This window comes from Triturus cristatus, chromosome 3_2 (assembly GCF_964204655.1).
Source record: "Triturus cristatus chromosome 3_2, aTriCri1.1, whole genome shotgun sequence".
Taxonomy (NCBI): Eukaryota; Metazoa; Chordata; class Amphibia; order Caudata; family Salamandridae; genus Triturus; species Triturus cristatus.
Genome location: NC_140584.1, coordinates 498,459,358 through 498,477,555, shown reverse-complemented (window position 1 = coordinate 498,477,555; position 18,198 = coordinate 498,459,358).

The window sequence follows — 18,198 nt, the reverse complement described above, 5'->3', positions numbered from 1 at the left end:
GCAGCTGTGAAGCGATGCATTGTGCTGTGTCAGTACTGCTGGGACGACAGCTGGGCTGGCAGAGCATCAGGTCCACTTCCAAGGGTCCTGGACTGGGGTGGCACCATATGGGAGCAGGACACACAGCTAGCAGAGTACAGTTGCAGGGTTTAAGGTAATTGGAGCCTTTTATTTCCCTGAGACTCTGATCATGAAGTCAGACAACTATCCCTTGGAGTCACTCTGGTGGTCCTTGGTTCAATGTATAAGACACGTCCTTCTCATTCAGGCAGCAGGGCAGCAAGGCAGCAGAGTAGCAGTCCTTCTTGAAGAAGAACAGCACAACAGTCCTTCTGAGTTTTCCACAAGTTCAGAGGTGTACTGAAGAGATGGGTCTGACAGTCCAATATTTTTACCTGGTGCCCACATTGAAGTAGGAGATGCTTCTGGAGCCCTTCCCCTTCAAAGGTGTCTGGAATGTCCTGCCTCTCTGCCCTGGCCTCAGTTTGTCTGGGGGCACAAAAATCCTGTGTGAAGCCCTTTGTCCATGTGCTGAGGCAGAGTTGTTGTGATGTTCAAGTGTAGTAGGTGACAGCTCCACCCTCCTATCATTTCAGAGATGGTCCATCCTGCCAACACCTATTCCCCCGTTGCTTCACTGTTTGGGGGCAATACACAAAGACCAACTGCCAGCTACACTTGTTAATGTGACCCAGGCTACAGGCTTCAGGCACCAAATGGTTGGAAAAATAAAATGTCACCTTTTCTAAAGGTGGTATTTTCAGAATTGTGACTCAAATTCCAACTTTACCATGAAAGAAGATTTTAAATTACAATTCTTTAGAGCCCAAACTTGACTTTCCTACCTGCCTCCAATTGAAAGTTAGCACTTATTAAATCTAACAACGTAACCCAATGTTATCCTATGGCAGAGGCAGGCCTCACAGTAGTGAAAAACAAATTTTAAGAGTTTTTCACTACCACAGAATGTAAAGGTTAAAAGTACATGTCCAACTTTTTAAATGTGCTGCAGCCTATCCTATTAGGGCGGTTAGGGCCCACCTTAGGGGTGACTAATATGTATTAAAAATGGTAATTATCAGCCTCGCAAAAGGATTATTTTGCATGGTTGAAATGGTAGATTAAACTGCGCCCACAGGCTGCAATGACAGGCCTCTGAGTTATGTTTAAAAGGCTACTTAATTGGGTGGCACAACGAGTGCTGCAGGCCCATTGATAGCATTTAATTTAAAGGCCCTGGGTACATGTAGTAGCACTTTACTAGGAACTTACAAGTAAATTAAATGTGCCAAATGGGTGTATGCCATTTTCACCATGTTTAAAGGAGGGAGCACAAGCACATTAGCACTGGTTAACAATGGGAAAGTATGCAGGGTCATAAGGTCAACAAAAACGAATTCAGCAAAAGCGGGAGGAGTGAGGCAAAAAGACTAGGGGGAGGCTACCAAAGACTATCATAAGGCTGACAGGTCTAACAACTGTGTTTGCCTTTTATGATGTCATCATAATGCAATTTCATGGCCCTAACATATGGAATGAAAGTCAAAAGGACTACAACCTTACCCAATCCTTCTTGGGCAAATTTGCTAAAATTAGTGGCACCTCCTTGACACCTACCTGCCAAGAGAATAACGTTTGCGAATTTTGTCCTGTCTTCAATTTAGATATTGCATTCATTTTAGCATTGAATTCCATCTTCCTTACATAGGCCCATTTGACCTTTGAACTTATGACGTAAAATGGAAGATGATCTTCCTTTCAGCTCACTTTGTGAGCAAACCATAGTTATCATCAGAAGAATTGTATGTCGTGTTCCATAAAAAAAACTGTCCATCAAATCCTTACATATCTAAAGTCCAAGCAAACATTCTTACGAATCATGTAATGTAATGTAAATGTGATTTATAAAGCATGAACTCATGCCCAAGAGCGTCTTGGTGCTATCAAAGTCTGATTCTGGCTGCAGCAATGTCAGTGTCGGATCAAGCAGGTGCGCAAATACCTTCTACTCCTGTGTAAAGAGCCAGGTCCTTAAGGCTTTTCTGAAGGTAAGTAGAGAGAAGGCAGATTTTAGTGTTAGTGGGAGACTGTTCCAAAGTACGGCAGTGGTCCTAAAAAAGCTCTTTCCACCCCAAGTAGTAGTAGTCTTCCTAAATGGGGGACAATCAGGTTCCTGGCAGAGCCTGAACGAATCGTCCTTGCTGGGCTGTACCATTTAAGTTTCTTCTTAAAATGGTCTGGCCCAAGTCAGTGCAGTGATTTATATTCATAGGAATTTTCCCCAATATTTTTCAAAAATCCTTTATCAAGAATTAGAGTGGTTGCACAATTTTGATGCTAGAGATCACCCTCTTTTAAAATGGATTCTGTCAATCCTTTCCACTCCTGAAGTAGACTGGATGTCTCGATTTGAGGCCTTGAGCCAGCGAAAGTGACTTGTAGGACCTGCATTGTGTATTGGGTGCTATTTTGCATACTAACCTGCCAGGCAGCCATTCTGCACAGGAACACCAAAGCTGCCTTGTGATTTAGGCCAATGCTGTGCAAGGTATGGCAGTGTCCGTGACTCTCCAACAACATATTCCTCTTGAACAGATTTGCGAGTGAGTAACTTGCCTTAACCCCTCATCTTTTGTGCTCTCTTTGGGTATGTTACGACACTGATTATCTTTGTCTGGAAACGATTAATGTTACTCTTCTGTCTTAGTCATGCAAAGAAGGAATGTGACGACATCAGTATATGCAATAAGTAAAGGAACCGTCGCAATCCTAGGTCAATGATTAGGTGAATTTTCTTGCCAAAAGAGTAGAAAAGGTAGGGTGCTAAACATAATCACCTCCTGTTCATAAAGGTGAGAAACTGAAAACATACAAGAGTACCCTTCCCCAGGAAGGGTTTAGATCTAAAGCACTCCGAGCGATGAAAATCATTTTTCAACAATTTCAGCTAAAGTTGTGTCATCTTCAAAAATCAGAATGTATTCCTTCATATTACGTCATATGAAATAGTTCAATCGACATTTATGCATTTCAGAAGGTGAAAGTGTCTTAACAGGTATCAAAAGGGTATTAACAGGTCACCATGTTGAAAATATGTCCCCAATGCATTTCGGGCTTGTGCCCTTCATCAGGAGGAATTCTCTACAAAAAGAAAAAGAAAAAGAAAAAAGGCAATATATTCGGAATCCAAGTTAAAGCAGAATGCGCGAAGAGAAAAGCGGGACGGGTAAAAAATCAAGTGTGTTAGTGCGAGGATGGTGGAAAATAGTGAGATAAAGGACGTGCACTCGTGAATTCAGAGGTGCTGACTATCAAATATGTGCTGGCTATCAGAGGGTGATAAAAGAAAATGTGTTAGAGAACATGCTCTCGTGAATTCAGAAATGCTGACTATCAGATACGTGCTAGCTGTCATCTGCATGCCGTGAATGTAAAATTTGTCGCGTGCAGAATCGTACGTACGCAAAGAGGTATACAGGCGGTGCCAATAGTACCGAGATTTGTGCCGAGAGCTTCAAAGGCTAAACGTGGGCGGGTGCCGCAAGAGTAGCAGCTGTACCAGTTACTTTGAAAACTAAACGAAAAACAAACACCAGTGCAAATAAAAGAATAAAGAGGTTAAAGGTTCTAGGTTCAGGCATACCTTTGAGCTGTAACCCGTGGTTTTGTAAACGAAAAGGTGTTCAGAAAACGCCGTCTGGAGAATTACAAGCAGTGCAATGGACCAGGAAGTAATAGTCCGTAAACTGGAAGTGTAACATGAGAGTGAATGAAAATGAAAAACAGACGACGCGTGTAACGAGAAATCCAAGTAGGAAAAGAATATAGTGTAGTTGTGAAAAAAGACAAATAGCAATAAAGATTAAGTAAAAATACAAGCAAATATTCACTTAAACCGGTGAATAGGAAAAAGAAAAAAGAAAGAGATGATAGCAAGGAAACCGAAAAACGAAAGGGAGAAACTCCAAAGTAGAAGAAAATGAAAAAGAAAAAGAAAGGAGAAAACCAGAAAAAATGGGGGTAACAGGGAGTGAAGATGAAGTGGGGAGAGCGGAGAGTCAAGAAGAAAATGGAGTGCACAAAGAGAGATAAAAATATCGAGAGAAAGTCGAAGTTCATAACAGTTGAATTTTTTGCACGAAATGAGTGCAAACGTCTAAAAAGTTACAGGTCAAAGAGTAAACGGTACAAGAGTGTTATAGAAAGCAACTGAATTTGAGTCTTTCATTAAGCCCTTTTGGGTGGAGGACATTCAGTCTGTGTATCCAATAAAGTTCACGTTGCAACAATAATTTCTTATTGTCTCTTCCTTCAGTGTCCGCAATTGTTTCAAGCACCATGAATCGGATTTGACTGACATTATGGTTCATTTTGGAAAAATGGGTAGCTACACATGATTTCATATTTTTAGTCCGTATGTTGCTTCTGTGTTCGGTTAGTCTTATTTTGATCTTGCGTTCCGTTTTGCTCACATACGGTAAACCGCATGGGCATTTGAGTAGGTACACTACGTTGGCAGTGTCGCACGTGGCATTGACTTTCAATTCAATGGGGGTGCCTTGAGTAGGATGAGTTAAAATGTTACCTTTGATGATGCTGTTACAGTTTCCACAGATGTAACAAGGGGTTGTCTCCTTGTAGGTTAAACCTGGTGTTTGCAATTTCTTATTGAGCAATTGTTTCAGATTTTTTGTATGTTGGTAGTCAAATATGGGATTTGCTTGAAATATATTGTTGAAATCATGTTCCCTTTGGAGCAGATGCCAGTGTTTACATATGGTGTGCTTGATTTTGGTACTTTGGATGGAGTATTTGGACACGAACACGGCGCGTTCCTCCATGGCGTTAGTCGTGAGTTTAGGTGTTAGTAATTGCGATCTCTCCTTAGATTTCACTCTGTTTTCTGCTGTTTGTATAATAGAATGTGGATAACTTCTTTGTATAAATTTAGTTTTAATCTTCTGACTATCTTCTTCATAAAGCGTGTTGGAGGATGCAATACGTTTGACTCTGAGTAACTGAGAGTACGACAGGTGTTTTTTTAAACTCATTTGATGGAAGCTGTGGAAGTGGAGGTAGTTATTGCGGTCTGTAGGTTTTGTGTAAACTGAAGTCACTAGTTCATTATTGACGATTTGTATATTGTGACATCCAGAAATGCAATTTGTTTCTTACTCATATTATGGGTGAATTGGATTCTCTCGTTTATCTGGTTCAGCTCCCTTATAGCCGAAAGTAGTTGAGTTTCTGTGCCTTTCCAAATCAGGAAAATATCATCAATGTATCTGTAATTTGTGATCAGATTGTCTTGCCACAGGATGTTCGATAGAATGTGATCTAATTCAAATTTATGCATGAACAAATTGGCACAGGATGGAGCGGCACAGTTTCCCATGGCCACTCCAGATAATTGAGTGTCGAATTTATCTTTGCAGGTGAAATAGCTGTAATGTAGAGTAAATTGCATTAGCTCCATCAGAAGTACTTGTAGGTCCAGATTTGTGTCACTGTTCAGTAGAAATGACTCAATGGCTTGTTATCCAAGGTTATGGGGAATTGAGGTATACAGCGAATTTACCTCGATGGTACAGAGAACGACCTGCTGTTCTTTATCAAGGTTGATGTTGCTGACCTTTCTTAGGAAATCCGTAGGGTCTTGAATGTAGGTGGTCATTTTTTGGACACTCGGTTGGAGATGTTGATCGATGTATTGACCGATAGGTTTGTGTATGGAATTCCATGTGCTTACGATGGGACTAAACGGTGGCCTGGTCGGGTGTTTATGGATTTTTGGTACCATATAAAGATATGGCATTTGTGGATGTTCTTTAGTCAAGAATTTTTTATCACGTTCTGTGATGGTTCCCATTTGAAAGGCTTTGTTAAGGATGGTATGTAGCACTTTGTTGAATTCCATTGTTGCATTAGAAAGTAGTTCCATGTATAATGAGTCATCATTGACGTGTGTCATCAAGTTTTCATTGTAGAAGACCGTGTCTAAGATTACCAAAGCACCTCCTTTATCTGCCTTACATAGAATGATTTCATCATTGGCAGCAAGTTGTGAAATGGCGTGACGTTCTTGGGTAGTCAGATTGGATTTTCTGTGGACTTTGTTCTGGAAAATAGTGTGTAAGTCTTTTTGTACCATAGTCTCAAAAGTATCGAGCACTTTATGGCTTAGGGGTGCAATAAAAGTGCTCTTAGGTTTTAAGCCTAGTAAAGTGCCTTGTTCTTCTCTTGGTTGCGGTTCCACAATGTTTTTGAAGAAATGTTTTAATCTTAAAGTTCTCATAAATTTGAAAAAACAAACTTGTGCTTCAAGTTCATTAGACTCGTATGTGGGAACGAATGACATTCCTTTTTGGAGTGTCTGTATTTGTGTAGATGTAATTTCTGTTTGCGAGATATTTATAGCTAAGTTGTCTGGCTCCTGGTTGATTTTGCCACAGGTATATGTTTTTCTTTTGTGCTTTGCCCTCCTGGTTCGATTATTGGATCGGGGCCTGTTCCTAAAAAAGGAACCGTTTGAATGTGTTCTACATTTGAAGTGGAGGGTTGACTCTCTTTCTCCGTGGTAGTATTGCGTGGGGGTCCACGTTGGTATCCTTTGCGTGACGTATCTTCTGATGAGGACGTATCTCCTTCTGTTGATCTATTATTAAAGGCCCGTTGTTGTCTTCTAGTTGCATATATTTCGGCCCAATTGTACACCTCTCCTAATTTGTAGTCCACCGTGTCTCGTTTAAACTTCCTAAGTTTCCTTTCATTAATTTCCTTGGTATATCTGTCTAGTTGAGAGTTTATGTCTTCTAATGTTTTGGCCCACTCTTCGCTGGATAATTTTCCGCTGAGTTCTTGTTTGAGTTGTGAAACCTCATTTTCAAGTTCATCTAAGATTTTTGAGAGTTCTTCAACAATTAGAATTATCAAATCTAATGAGCATTTATTTAGGATGCCGTACCATCGCTCCCTAAATCGGGTATTATTCTTACACAAGGTTGATTTAAGGGGTATGCGCAGACCCCTAGGGATTCTTTGGACTTTGTGGTATCTGATAAGAGTGCTGGCATGCAGCCGCTGGTTTATTTCTCTCTTTGCTGTGAACAGTAATTGTCGAATATTTGATTGGACAGATCCAGTGCTGGATGCAACGCATTCTGGCTCTTGGATAATCAAATAGATCCTCTTAGTGTCTTCTGTAGAAAATCCGAATGTGTCTGCTTTGTTGCCTGTGAGGTTTGCTATATCTTCATGCGACATGTTTAATTGATTGGGTGCGGAACGGTGTGAACAGAGGAGTAGTATAGCAATAAGTAAAGGAACTTTACTTATTGGTTTATGGGCCTTCACCCAAGCCCATAAACTTGGCCAATTCCCTCCCCAAACGACAAATAGCCATGAGCTTGATATCTTCCACTCCTGAATTGGGCGGCGGCGAATGCACCTGCATAAAACTGCTACGGTGGAGTTGGTGCACATTCTCGCCTCATCGAAACACATCCAGATCGTAGAGCTGCTCGAGTCAGAGACATAACCCCAAGTCGAGGATGAACCACCCTCGAAGGGCACTTTTGTAAACCTATAATACAAAGATGAGATGACTGTACTGCGAGCCTGTATGAATGATGCCCCCTTCAGAACTGTTCGTCCTAGATCCATGCGCCTTGTAGAGCACGATAACCCCTTCCTGCTTTGTTTTTGTATTTCCGCTCTGTAGGGGTAAGAGACGGCGTTTATCTGTGGGCTGGTGAGGCATTGGGTGAGGGCCCGTGAGAGGGGGCGAGTCAGGTTACTGGTTGTTTGTTGACTGCGCATGAACGTCGATAAATCTTACAATTGCTGTCAATACTTAAACAATAGTGGCAATTCTCACCAACATACGCTATTAAGACTTTCTATATATTCTTGGGTTATTCAGAAATGAGCTATGAAAATGTCAATAAGAAACAATTAAAAAAAGACAAAACTTTACAGTGAAATGGAACAAGAGTGCCCCAGCTCACGCATTCTGTTAGAATTATTATCCATTTTATTTCTAGAACACAGATATATTCAAATGTTATTATGCATCAATGGTGCAACGTGGCCCTTTGATACAGAGAGAGAACAATATGTAATCCACCAAAAATTATAAAAGGCTCAACCACAATGGTATTATTGCATGGGGGAAATGAGAACAATAACGTAACCTTAACCTGTTGTTATTGGGTGAAGTTCTCAGTACATCTTGGTAGTGGACATGAGTAGCTGGTCTGGTATGGAGGAAAGGGCAAGCTAGGTGCAGACCCTGACACATTTGATAACGCAGAGAGCAGTCTACGAGCATTTTTTTCTTTCAATTTTTCACTAGTCTTTCAAGCTCAGTTTTAGATAAGAGAGTAACGTATTTATCACAATGATATCTGTGGGGTCTGAGAGTTTCAAAGCAGGAGAAGCACACGGACTGCCTGTGTGTCCTGCAGAATGTGATGATTCGATCCCATCCTATCTGTTCCTTCAGCTGGACAAGATGCTAAACACCTTGGTGTCCGCAGGAAAAAGAAGTCTGGTGAAACTAGACACCCCAGAGTTCTCCTGGTTGGAGGTAGGGTTGGGATTACCGGCCCTCCTCCGATATTATTCAACAACCTGATTGGAGCATGCTGTGAGCTGGTTTGATGAGGGACCAAATTGGGAGAAATCCCTGTTGCTGACGTGAGTGGACCAGATTCTCTTCAAAAGCTCTTCATGATGGGCAAGGGATTGTGGTAAATAATTTAATTACCGGGACTTAATTTGATACAGAAACATAATAAAAATAGCTCAGTAAAATAAGAGGCAAAATCCGTGGTATTAGAGGTTCGGAATGGGCTTTATTCCAATGGACGATTCGAATCGTGGACTTCAAGTTCCATCACCACGGAGGTTCAGGAAGTGAAGTACATACTTTATTGATAAGTAATCACTTTTATACAATAGGCATTACAGTGAAGCAAATGCAGGAGGCGTAACAATTGATAGTGAAGATAAAACATACATACGTAGCAAAAGTGGGCGTAACTGGGTGTAACTAAAGAACGTCATCAGGTGTGATGTCATAATAGGGTGGTTCCATGAAAGAATTTCGCAATGTCAGCAGAAATACTTGGCAGAAATGCGCGCGCAGCAGCATGACGTATGATTGACGTGCAACTAGGGGGTGAAGGGGACTTGACATTTAGCTCTACATGTGGCGACAGAAGTCTGGAGGGTCAAGTCAACCTAATCCCAAATCATATCTAACATCCTATGTTTAAAGAACTATGTTATCCAAAAGAGAGGTCTCTTAGAGTAGAATCTTATTCTATACTGACTATACTGACTGTTAGTGCGTGTACAAGCGTCTAAGTGTCTACACTAGATGCGAGGGCAGAAATCTTCCATAATAATAGGGCTATGAATTACTTGCATAAAGACAGAGAAGCCGGGCCCTTTGCTCGGTAGCTGGAAGAATGCTTACTTAAACTTCTAGACAGGAATGCATTGGGCAGGGAGCGGAGCAGATAATTTCGAAGGTGAAATACAGTTTTTTTGGCAGGCAACAGGCTGATGTCAGGCACCGTGAGCCGCGCAGGGAATGAGACAAAGTTCATGGTCACAGATGCAGGCTCAGACTGGAGCTTTCAGAGGCAGAAGGCAAGAAAAGCATGATGACAGAATCAGGGCCTACTTGCCTGGACTGTAAAATGGCATAAGTGAACCATATAAAGCCGGTGGCCTTTCATACTTAGGGATGGAATATCCGGCCCATTCATGGCGGATCTGAAAAAGGACATGTTGACGGTGGACGCACATGTGTTTGCGTCTTCATAACTGGAACTGGAGGGAACATACATGTACTTGTGATTCATACATGAAACCGTTGGGGTCCAAGATAGGGGACATAACTGATCAGAAAAATCCATATTTCCACATTCCCTCCTTGTCCCCTACTTGCCCGTTAAGAGATATCAATCTTCATCAATCCGTTGATCTGTTCATATAGCATCATTTGTTCTTCTTTTTTCTTCTGGGATGAATGAAATCTTGGTGGTGGAATACACGATGTGGCACACAGACCACAGATCGCTGGTCCACATTGTAGACATAGACAGCAACTGAATAGTATGAGAAGGCCAATACCTAGGAAGGATAGGACCTTCCATCCAAAGGTAGATAATACACTCCAAAACCAACCGGACCAAGTCCAGGTGCCTGGATTCTGGTGTATCTGGCTTACAATCTTATGAAGGCGAGTTATGGCTTTATATACAGATGGCGAATTTTCTGGTATGAAAATGCAACAACTTGATCCGATGACCCTACAAGCTCCGCCCCTATCGGCCAGGATGACGTCAAGGACAAGACGATTTTGAAGCACAACAATCCGCATAGCAGACTGCTCTTCTGTTAAATTGCCTAAGGCGGAAATAGTTTCGTTCACTACTGCTTCAAGGGTTCTAGTTAATCTACGTATCAGCTTACTATTAGTAACGGTACCTATATAGGGAAAGAGACCTTTATTGAAATCTGTGTATTTTTCCCATGCTGTTTCAGTGTAATCGACTATTGGGAGATCTCTCCTTTCTCTATTGTGTACTAAATGAGTATTTCTGTGATAATCAGGAGGAGCTAGGAAAACAGGTGGCAAAAGGAATCCGATGTAGCAGGTACCATCCCAATCTAGAGGCAGACGTATATATGCCGTCTGACCACATATGAAATAGGAATGGCGGGAAGCTCTAAATGTAGACTTGCCTTGATCACTAAATTCTATTACAGTGGTGCATCTACTATGGCCCATATGTATGGAACCATTCTTTCTTACACATAATTCACCTTTTACTGGAAATATTGACATAGCGGGCAAAATTGGAGTAGCTTCGGATTCGACATTTAGGATCATAAGATTAAGCGTAAAATTACCTAATCCATACACTTCGTTTTCTAGATCAGTTCCTGTTCTTTTGGGAAGTCCCTCCTTGTTAGGGTAGCAGACTTTAAGTAAAACTAAGTTCAAATTTCCCCATACCCAGTTGTCTTGATAAACTGCAGAATTCGAATCTAGGGAATTAATTAAACTAAACCATGCTCCACAGGAGCCGTTGTGTGTGAACGGGTATGGAAAGAGAGGTAGAATTCCTTTATAATTCTGATAGGGAGGGAGTCGGCCACATATCCAACAATTTGTAGCATTGCTAACCTGATGGGAATGATGTAACATACTGATAAACGTGTTATTGCGCAGCGCAAATCTATAAGACAACTCATGCGGAGGTAATTCACTAAAAGAATGTTCAGCAGTAACATTATAAACATGTCTAGAAATAGGATAATATATGTGCAACAATATACTTGCAGTAATTATTAAAAGACTTAAGAAAAACAAAATTAATAACGTCACTGTGCAATGACTACGCAGTGATTTACAGTACGCATGTCGTTTCAGTTTTATCCTTCTGTTTCTTTCTCTATACAGGTCCAAGGGATACATGTCAGAGACAAATTCGACCGATTCACCTTGGAGAGGACTTAAACAATCAAATTGCCTGACTGGTTAGACCTAAGTTTTAGTTTGTATTGTTCGTGATTACTCAGTTCAACCAAAGGAAGTTTTGAGTCAATCGGTGAAGACACGCAAGGTGTGTCGTTTACGTCTGACGGCAGTCCATGAAATTTCTTGATATGACTTGAATGTATCCAGCCTTTTCGACCTTCGATCTTCACGGCTGTCCTCGTCGTTAGCAATACGAGTTGAGGCGGCCTCCACCTAGGATCCAGCTGAGACTTCCGATCAAAGTTCCTCACTAAGACCAGATCTCCTGGAATTACGTCATGGGGTTTCACCTCAGTGTTGTCGGGAAAAGCTGCAGCTACCTGTGAACGACAAGATTGTAGTGCAGACATCAAGGAAGCCAAGTAATCTGTCAGCATATTACAGTCAATATCAGTTATTTTGCGTGGTATAGGCGTCCCCCACATATTTGGTGGTCTGCCAAAGATCACCTCATACGGGGATAGCCCTGTTCGAGAGTGTGCTACCATTCTCATGTAAAAGAGTGCAACTGGTAACGCTACTACCCAGTCGACACCTTTCTCTCTGCATATTTTGGACAATCTAATTTTCAGGGTCTGATTATGTCTTTCCACGAGACCTGCTGCCTCGGGGTGTCGGACACAGTGGAATTTCCACTGATAGCCTAACAAAAGTGAAACGTGTTTCATTAGTTCGGATGAAAACGGCTGGCCGTTATCTGAGTAGACAACACGTGGTAAACCGTATCGTGGGAAGAATTCTCGAACTAACTGTTTGGCAGTAGTCGGGGCAGTGTAATCTGAAACCGGGTATGCCTCTGTCCAACGGGAAAGAGCACAGACAACCACGAGAACATATTTGAATCCTCGACATCGTTCCATCTGGATATAATCCATCTGGAGGACTTCAAAAGGGTGATCAGGAGGCTGAAATCCACCCTGTTCTACGGGAATGCTTTTTCCTGGGTTAAACTGACAACAGATCATACAGGTACGAACTTTTTGTTTAGCTGCTGCTCGTAAATGTTTGTTGAACCAAATGTGTTGAATGCTGTCTAGCATAGCTTTTTCTCCTAGATGCGCTGGACTATGTACAGTGTTAATAATGACTTGGACCATTGAATCAGGAAGGAACCACACAGATTTTTCCTTCGTCATCCATCCTTGATCCGTTTGGATCCCTCCTAATTCAGTTCATTTCCTTATTTCGTCTGGTGTAGCATGTGTCTGTATGTCAATTACGTCAAGAGCGGGATCCTTAACCGTCATACAATGTGTTGGCGTCGGGACTATTGTTTTTGTCATGTCGGATGTTTGAGTTTGAGCAGTCTGTTTAGCTGTTCTGTCAGCTAGATCATTGCCTTGAGAAATGATATCAGTAACTTTCGTATGAGCTTTACATTTCATAATTGATATTGCAGTGGGTAGATGTATTGCATCTAATAAGGCATGAATGAGGGGTCCGTGCTGAATGTGGGCACCGTGAGAAGTTAAATAACCTCTCTCTCGCCACAGCACGCCGAAGTCATGTACAACTCCGAATGCATAACGTGAATCAGTGTATATGTTGACTTTTTTATTTGCGGCTTGAATACAGGCTTGTGTCAGAGCGACGAGCTCTGTGGCTTGAGCGGACAAGGTATTTATGCAATTTGTTTCAATGATTTCAGTGTCTGTTGTGACTGCGTAAGCGGCCACTAACTCTCCTGTACTTGTTCTCATACATGAACCATCTACATACAACGTCAGGTCTGGGTCTGACAATGGGACATCTGTCAAGTCTTGTCTGGGTTTCGTCGTGATTGTAATAACTTCAATACAATCATGAGCTAGTGGGTCTGTTCCGATTACAGGTTAAAGTGTGGCAGGATTCAATGTGTTACTACGTCTGATTTCTATATGTGGCTGAAACAATGTTAATTCGTACCCTGTAAGTCGCGCTATAGTCAAATGTTGTGTTTGCGTTCGATTCACAAGAACCTCTACTGCATGTGGTACTTGAACTGTCAATGGATGTCCTAACACTATGGCATCGCTTTGTCTGATTGCTAAAGCTGTTGCTGCCACTGATTTTAGGCATGCAGGCAAAGCCTGAGCTACGGGATCTAATGTACTAGAAAAATAAGCACATGGTTTGTGTGATCCTGCTTGTTCCTGTGTGAGTACTGACAAGGCAGTACCTTCGCGTTCTGTAACAAAGAGTGTAAACTGTTTATTGTAACATGGTGTTGCTAAAACAGGTGCTTGGCATAAGGCTTTCTTTAGGCTTTCAAAAGCTTGTGCATGTTCCTGAGTCCAAGGGAGAACAGTCGATGTGGCTGCCTCCTGTGTTGTCAATTGAATGAGTGGTTTTGCTAGAAATGCATACTGAGGGATCCACTGCCTACAATATGAAGTGAGGCCTATGAAAGCCCGCACCTCCTTTTGTGTCTTGGGTATTGGCATGTTAGCTATTAACTGAATGCGGTCGGGTGTAAGCTGCCTTCCCTCCTTGGACAGCGAGTGTCCAAGATAAACAACTCGCTGGACACAGAATTGCAGCTTAGAAGGGGACACCTTGTGCCCCTTTTCGGCTAGAAATTGTAAAACTGTCAGTGATGCTTTCTCACATTCAGTTTCGCTTCTAGCGGTGATCAGCAGATCATCGACATATTGAAGCAGGGCAGTGTTGACTGGCATGTGGATACTGTCGAGTTCTCGTTTCAGTGCTTGGCTATAGATGCTGGGGCTTTCTGTAAATCCTTGAGGTGCGCGTGTGAATTTAAAGCTACGTCCATTTAAACTAAATCCGAACAAGTATTGGCTTTCCGGATCTATTGGGACGCTGAAAAAGGCATTCTTGAGATCAATTACAGTAAAGAATGTTGCTTCGGAATCAATAGCTGTCAGTAATGACGAGATATCTGGGACCACAGGGAATTGTGGCACAATGCATTTGTTCAATTCGCGCAGATCAATAACCAATCGATATACTGGCGGGGCCTTTGGATCTGTTCGTTTAAGAATCGGAATTATCGGGGAATTACATACATTGGAGTCTGTTTCCACAACCACTCCTTGGGCAATGAGCTCGTCAATGATTTGCAGTAAAGCCACTACAGCATCTGGTGGTAACTTGTATTGTCGCATTCGTGGTAGTACCACTCCTGCCTTTAGTGTAACTCGATATGGTGTAATATTCATGCAACCAACATCAGTAGGGCCTTGCGCCCATAAATGTGTAGGTAAAGTCTGCAGTCGGGGATCCATGTCTCGAGACACATAGTGACCTTTGAAATCACGTAAAAACAATCTTACTCCTTCCGGAGAACAACATATTATAGCTCCTAGAGCTTTCAGTGTTTTTATACCTAACAAGTTTTCTGGACATGATTTAGTAAGCAATAAATCTGTAGTTCGGGTCAAGGGTCCTATCGTAAGTGGAAGAGGCTGTGATACTTCATTAACAATAGGTTTTCCTGAAAAACCAAGGGAAATATTCTGTGAGCCTGAGAGGGGTGCCCCTGGAACTTCACTACGTTTTATGGTTGTTCGACTTGCCCCTGTATCAAGTAAAAATTTTCTATCTTGGCCTAATAGTTCACTATGTACATAAGGTCCTTCTTGGTCTACAGGGACCTCGATAAGGGGTAAGTCAACTTCCCTCTCTAGGCTGCTTCATGCGTATCGTTGATAATCAGGATAGTCGTACTGTGCGGTCTGGTACAGCTGTCGTGTCGTGGTTTGTGTGGCAGCAACAGGCAGCGCTGGTGCAGCTGGCACAAACTGTATAGACTGTTGTGGAGCTGGCATGGACTGTGCATGCTGCGGGGCTCCTTGTTCATTCTGATCCTGTCTAGGTGGCCGTGGTCTTTCCTGTGTTTTACCTGTGGCGATATTACGCTTCAGGACTGGGCAATCGTGTATGTAATGACCTGGCTGTTTACAATAGTTGCATGTCCCCTTTACAGGTCCTGTTGAATCACCGGAATGTGTCGTACCCTTTTTATGACCTTCAGCTGGAACTGTCTGGGAGACTAGCATTTTCATTTTCGTGTCTTTCATGCGTCTTTGTTCATGTTCTTGTTCCTCTCTAATTCTATTGTGATGGTACTGTAACATTTGTAACATTTGTGACGGAGTGTTACCTTGCCAGGTACTCTCGAATTTTAATACTCTATTCTTCACTTGGGGCAAGGAATTTTCAACTAATTTTGTCACAAACAGATGTGGGTATGATTCGCTGCTTGCTTTTATGCCACTATTTATACCAAAACATTTTTCGAATCGGGCATAGAAATCACTAGTGTCTTCATCTTGCTTTTGTTTACAGGCTGAGATTGCACCCCAATCTTCCTTTTTCGTAGTTAATAAACGTGGCAGTACCTGTACTAGTAAACCTGGTAGTGCTTTAGTTTTATCCCCAAGACCTGCTCCTGCAGTTCGTGCCTTTTCTTCTGCTTCTAATGCTGTCCAGTCTATCTTTTGGTCTCCCACCTCCCACTCTTTTTCCTTGAGTTTTTCATAAATGCCAGCAGGCATTAATACTTTTAATATTGTCATAATGTCGGGATAGGTATACTCTCCCATGAGTAACATGTCTTTAATTTCTCGGTGAAAACCCGCTGGGTCTTTGTCATGACTGGGTACCACTTTCTTCATTTCTAACAATTCTATTTTCGATATGGGCGTATATACAAATACACGTTTAAACTCATTGTCCTCGCCTTTTATTGGGTGTACTTCTCGTAAGGGATTCTGTCTGTCCATGTAAGACGTCGTTCTTTCCTTGATGGGCAGTGAGACATGTTCTGGGCATACAAAAAGAATGTACTGCTTTCTTGATTCTAGTATTTCTCTAATTAACTTAGTACCTGAACCTCTCCATCTATTCGTGAGTAATTCAGTCAATATATCAGGTAAAGGACCAGGGTCTGAATGTTGGCTTTTATATAGTATAAGAAGTTGTTGAATCATATAAATCCCAGCTAAACGCTGTTCATCTGGGGTGAGGTTCAAAAATGTGTGTGCTACTGTATCATAACCATATTTTCCGGGACTGTCAACCCAATGAACGGCTGACCTGGCTAATTCTTGTTCATCCATAGAATTGAGTAAATGGTAACCCCTTCGTTCTCGGAGTAATTTGTCAGCGGCTTGGAACGAATGCTCGGGGGACCTTATATTTATTATAGGTGTTTGGAAATTCCTGTTATTATCTGGACATATCGGACGTATCGGGTCAGTAAAACATCTAGTACTATTACAAGATCTTCCTCTACCTACATAGGCTATGGTTTCTGACTGTCCTGTGGGCAGTCCTGATCCTTCCTCCTCCTCGTTTTGTTCGAACTGGTCTACCGCTAATCTCTCTTCGTGTAGGCGTTCTATTTCTTTACGGATCTTTCGGCACATGGCTATTATACATTTTTGCCTATCATGTCTCCCTTCTGATATATTCTGGCTCCATCTGGTAAGAGTTTGCATTATTTCCGGATCTACCTCCGGTCGGTCTTGATTTCTGATTACACAATTTATGAGGAAACGTAACAGTTCCCCCTGTATCTCCACTTTCTGGTATTCCATAGCTCTGTTAATACATTCAGAATCTCGCCCTGTTTGGACAAAATGGTATATATTATCTAGATGCACAGTCATTCCTGGTAGCTTCCCTAAATACACCGCAGCTCGTCTGATACGTAATGATGCCAGGATCATTTCGTCCTCTTTTCCGGGCACAGGGTCATATCTACAATCTACAAGAAGTTCCTTAAGCGTGCGGGAATTTATGAGTTTGGGGGTACGTGGATGTGCTGATTCTTGAAAAGTAAGTTTATTCATTCTGGGTGGCGTAGAAAAAATGTTGGTAGCACCTCCGGTAGCCCCGTCTGGGGTATCGGGCGTGAAAGGATTCGTTGAACGCGATACAGCAACTATAGGTGTGGACACAGCTGTAGAAGCAGCTGTAGGAACAGATGTGGAAACAGATGTGCTTGCCGGAACTTGTGTCAGGATTTGTTGCTGTAGAGATACAGATACAGGATCTTGGCGTTGAACCTCCCCGGCAGACGGTCTATGTCGGGCGGGGTTAGCATACTCGGGAGCTGCGTCCTCTAAATATGAGGAAAGAAAAACATCTTCTGCGGTTCTAGGATGCCCCTTAGGATGCACTTTTATTGGAAATAATGGGGGTGGCAAGTCTTTTGGTATCTCCGGAGTAGCCTTAGGTAATCCTTCGGCCAGAAGGGGATACATACCATTCATAAGGGCATTTCTTTGTCTGTCTACTTGTTCTGATTTCACTCGTGTACCTTCTTCAATTAATAGATTTTCTCGGACTTTATTTGAATTCTCTTTATTTTTCTCTTCCTGTCTGAGTGCTTTTTCTGTACGTCTATGAGATTCTTTACGCCATAACTCAACGGCGTCTTTCTGTGACTGTCTGGCTTTCTTTTTCCATAACTCTTCCTCTACTTTCATGATGCACTCTGCATCCCAGGTCCCAGCTGCGGGCCACCTCTGACTTTCTGGTAATTCCTTGGTGTAGTCTACCCATAAATCAAGAAATAATATAGCGTCTAAGCCGTGTTTATGATACATGAAGTACCCTGGAGTGTCCCTAGGAGGAATAGGAACAGCTTCTTCGAGTACCCCTTTTCTAGTTGTGATCTGTCTTAGTTTCGA